At 43.0% G+C, this 4881-nt stretch overlaps 1 long non-coding RNA gene across 1 annotated transcript in view; it reads left to right on the forward strand.

Moving 5' to 3' along the window:
* LOC138174835 (uncharacterized) overlaps positions 1–4432 on the forward strand; it is a 5574-nt gene extending 1142 nt beyond the window's left edge. The window contains exons 2-3 of the long non-coding RNA XR_011171827.1: positions 1330–1458; positions 3944–4432. This is a non-coding gene — a long non-coding RNA (uncharacterized lncRNA). The remainder of the gene's footprint in view (positions 1–1329; positions 1459–3943) is intronic.
* Positions 4433–4881: the final 449 nt, after the last annotated feature.

The following is a 4881-nucleotide window of genomic DNA, read 5'->3' on the forward strand; positions in this document are numbered from 1 at the left end:
ATAACCAATAGGAAGAATTAGGACTAGCCCTGAGATATTCCAGGGTGCTGATAAATCAGATAATTATACTAGCAATGGCAGAGCTCAGGTTATCTTTTAAGTGTCCCAGACAACATTTGTCTATTAGTTATGGATGAGCTGAGAATCTGCTTTGGGTTGTGTTTGTCCTTCATTTTCGAAGAGGACCATGGCATCAGGGAAATGACGACATGACTTGTGGTTGACTTTGATTTGAGTGAGGGAAGGCTGTGTGAGGTCACCAGTCTTGCTTTCTCCTCCAGAGCCATCTGGGTCCAGTGACCAAATATTCATCTGAATGACTGGAGATGGCCCAGGATGCAATGGGAGACCCTGGCCCTTTTAGGCTAAGGCCTTTTCAGGTTCTCACTTTGAAAGAGGTAATTCATTGAATAAGCCTCTTTAAGAATGAGTCAAGGGATGGTCCATTTGGAGGGCAGGAGTTCCTCACCTGGACTAAAGCACAGATACAGATTCAAACAAATAAGTAGTCACACAAAGGCAGCTGGGAAAAACCTAGAAGAAATGTATGCCAGGCAAAGAAAAGCTGGGTTAGTCACCTAACAAGGGTGAGGGTCAACAGCCCATGTTTTCCTTTGGAATCCTCGAGGTACTGAGAAAACTAGGGAATACCCCAGCACATTGGGTGGACCTTCTGTGGAAAACTGATGGGAGGACATGGACAAGAGTCACCGAGGACAGGCAAGCGTGAATGGGTTGCTATCTGCATCATTGGAAAGAGTACCTTTTATCATTTTTTGGCCAGAATTGCCAGATCCCTACTGAGGCCGTGAGCTCTTGACTCCTCCTGAAGGGTTAATCACTGCAAAAAGCTTCTTGAGATGCAAGATCAGCTGCAGATAAGTGTGACCAGCCACTTGAGATCCGTTTATTCTGACCTGGGGGAAGGGAGTATGATGGTCTCCCACAGGAGGGAGAGAGAGAGAGAGAGAGAGAGAGAGAGAGAGAGAGAGAGAGAGAGAGAGAGAGAGAGAGAGAGAGAGAGAGAGAGAGAGAGAGAGAGAGACTACCTTTGAAAACAGCCTCCTCCCACTAGATTTTTCCTCTCTGCCCCAGGGTAGTTGCCTAGCAACTTCCCTTCCCTCCCTCGCTCCCCAGATATTCATATAGAGTTCCATTCCTATTATCATCACATCCTATCACTTAAGCCAAAAAACTCACTTCAGCTTTGTTAACCCATTATAGTTCCCCTCTTTCATTACCCCTTGTCCAGATTTTACACAGCCACCATTATCAAGACAAACAAACCCTGACCCACAGAGTATTTTCTCATTTCCTTGTCTTTTACAGCTGTATTGGAGTCCTCACAATAACATGTTTTCACATTAACCCCAAGATCAGATCATCAGACTGCCAAAGGGGGAGACAAGGAGAAATCCTACTGACTGAATAATCCAAAGAGGCTTGGTCAAGTTCTAGGTGACTCTGATTTCTCTGTCACTTGTTTTCTTTTCTCCTCTTTCTTGCCTTCTCATTTGTTTTCCTCTGTATTTATGGAGTCAGGATAGAATTTTGAGGCTTTGGAGTCCTTGGGAAAAAAAGACTCGAGGGAAGATTCAATGGTGTATTTTTTATTTATTAACTCTCCCTTCCAGATATCCTAGAACCATTTTTAACAATTCATTCCACCCTAACCCAACACTCCTAAAAATAAACAGCCCATAGCCTACCTAAGAAAAACCAAGAGCTGTTAACTTCTAATGCAGGCATTGACAGCTTGGAGACCAGAGCTTCCTTTACCAACAAACACTCTGGTTGCTACTTGAGTTTTTTTGTTGTTGCTGTTTTCTTTTTTTATAACAAGATAAGACCTGCCCAGTTTTTTTTTGCTTTCCCACAACCAAATATTCTCCTTTATAATCACAAACGTTTACAATAATATATCACACTCAAAATAGCACTTCAAATTTAACAAAACATCCTTTTTTTTTTCTTCCCATTTGATAGAGGAGGACATTGAAGCTCAGAGAGGGCAAATGACTTACTATGGTCATACAGCTAGGAAGTGTTGGAAGTGGGAATTAAATTCAAATCTCCTGGATTCATTTCAATTCAGTTAACAAATATTTATTGGATGATTGCTAGGGAGGAAACTTGGCACTGTGGGAAGAGTTTAGGATTTTGACTCAGAATCTGGGTTCAAATCCTGGCTCTGCCACTCACCTTTGGACAAGGCAGTTCACAGTGATGGTCCTTGGTTTCCTCAACTACAGAATGAGGAGATTGGATGTGATGACGTCTAAGGTCCGTCTTAGCTGTGATTCTTAGTCTGTGATTCTAGATGGGCACTGTGCTGAGCACTAGGCATGCAGTGAGAAAATGGAATAACCCTAGTCCTCAAGGTGCTTAAGTTCTTCTGGGGGGGAAACAATATGCATGCAGAAAAGTAGATATTAAATAAAATTCTTTTGATACAAATCTATGCGCTGGTCTAGGGAGCTCCCCAGGAACAGAATCCCTCTGCCAATGCACACAAGCACCTCTTTTACAACCCAAAGTTTCAGACTGTATCCTGGGGCAGTAGAAGGGTAAGTAAATTTGGTGCTCTTGGAGAAAAAAGAATGAAAAGCAACAGAAAGGTGAATGATTTGACCAGGGTCACGCAGGCAATATATATCAGAGGAAGGCTTTGAACCCAAGTTGTCCTGACTGCAAGACCTATCTATCTACTATGCCATGCTGCTTCTGGAAATACAAAATATACAGAATAAACACAAAGTAATTTACGGGCAGGGGAGAGGACAAACAGCTGAGAGAATCAGGAAAGGCCTTTTGTAGGAGGTGTTATCCAAGCTGTGAACTTATAGAAACTAGGGAGTCTTGCTCAGTGGATAGAGCGCTGGGACTGGAGTCAAGAAGACTCATTTTCCTAAGTTCAAATCCAGCCTCAGACACTTACTAGCTGTGTGACCCTGGGCAAGTCACTTCACCCTGTTTGCCTCAATTTCCTCTGCAAAATGAGCTGCAGAAGGAAATGGCAAACCACTTCAGTATTTTTGCCAAGAAGACCCCAAATAGGGCCATGAAGAGTCAGATACGACTGAAATGAGTAAACAATAACAAAAGGGGGTCTGTGAGGTAACAAGGCAGAGCATTCCAAGAATGGAGGACAAGCCGTTTAAAGGCATGGAGATAAGAGCAAATTTCATATACAGGGAAAAGAAAACAGATTAGTTTGGTGGGCTTATAGAACTCAGCGTACTTCCATCTCACCATGCTGCCTCTCATCTTCGACTCATCCAAACAACTCCTCTTCCAAAAAAGCCTTTTAATTTTAGGGGACAATGAAGAAATAGTCTCTAGGAAAAGAGAGAATGTTATCCAATAATGATCTAGATTTCTAATAATTCTTCATTTGCATAGTCTGCTGTTCTCCTCAGATTTTCTCAAATAGAGTTTGGGATGGATCCTTTTATCTGTATCTTTGCTTCTGACTGCAACCTGAGAACCACTAAATTTCCAGAAAAACTAAGATGGAATATACCATCTATGTCAACTCCTCTTGAGAGCTCAGATACCCAAGTCTAAGTAACAGAAGGAGAGGAGAAAGAAAAACAAGACAGTCACCTCCCCTTCTACTGTCTCCCTTCTTTATTGAATCACGCACCCTTTGCTGGCAGGTTCACAGAAGACTGTGCCAAAGGAAAATAAAAGTCATCAAGAATTCCAGTTAGAGGCACATTCCTCAAGGATAGTGACAGGGCCTTAAATCCATCAGGACTGAGTATAAATTTCAGATCTCTGAGTGCTTTTTTTCTTCCTAGCTCTAGAAGGAGGGTAGGTGTGGGGTGTGGGAAGGAGGTGGTGAAATTTAAAAAATACATCTTCAGCTGCTATGCAAGTAGGAGGAAAATCTAGCACTTTCTCTTCTAATTTAAACTTTTTTCCTTTTTTGGGGGGAAAGGATAATAGATTCATCAACTCAACTGAAGTATTTGACATCATACGAAGAAGTAGTCAAGTTGCTGAGCCTACTATGTGCCACGGGCTGTGCTAAGCGCTGCGGTTACAAAGACAAGCAAAACACATTCCTGCTCTTAGGAGCTCATAGGCAACACAGTCACGTGCAGACAAGCGCTGTGTGCGCTAAATGGGGCTAATCAGCAGAGGGAAGGCGGTAGCATGAAGGGGGCCAGGAAAGGCTTCTTGCACAAAGTGGGACTTTGGATGAGAGCTGAAGGAAGCCAGGGGAGCTGGGAGGTGGAGAGGAGTGGGAGAGCGTTCCAGGCGTGGGGACAGCCAGCAAACACACCAATACTTACTGATCAAGCCAGTCTGGATTCGAAGTGAAGGGCCTGGGGGATTTGAGCCTCTCCAAAGAGATGAGCTTCCTGGATCCCAATTCAAGTAAATATGTATCAGGTGTCTGCTAAGCCACAACAAGGTACCATGGAAGCGAAATAAAAACTAAAGCAGAAGGGTCCCAAGATCTGTGTTCATAATTAATAGGCCAGTCATATTAGGATGCAAAGTCAGAGTGAACATACTGGATAAAGCCTCAACCTGGAGTCAGAAAGTTCTGGGTTCAAGTGTTTGTCCCAAATACATACCAGCTGTGTGACCCTGTGTTAGCTATTTCACCTCTGATTGCCCTCAGGCTACTTTCTTTTTTTTTTCATTTTTCATATGTTTATAAACTACTGATTTACATAATTCATTTCCACTAGATTTTGAGTTACAAATTTTCTCCCCGTTTTTCCCCTACCCACCACCCCAAAAATAGCAGTCCCACAGGATATTCCCTCCTCCAATCTGTTCTCTCCCACATCTTCTCCCATACCCCCTTCGACTTTTTCAGTAGGGCATGGTGGATCTCTATGCCCCAGTGCCTGTATATCTTAT

Source organism: Petaurus breviceps, unplaced genomic scaffold (genome assembly GCF_028583685.1).
Source record: "Petaurus breviceps papuanus isolate PSGF00001 unplaced genomic scaffold, PetGlider_PUasm1.0 76, whole genome shotgun sequence".
Taxonomy (NCBI): Eukaryota; Metazoa; Chordata; class Mammalia; order Diprotodontia; family Petauridae; genus Petaurus; species Petaurus breviceps.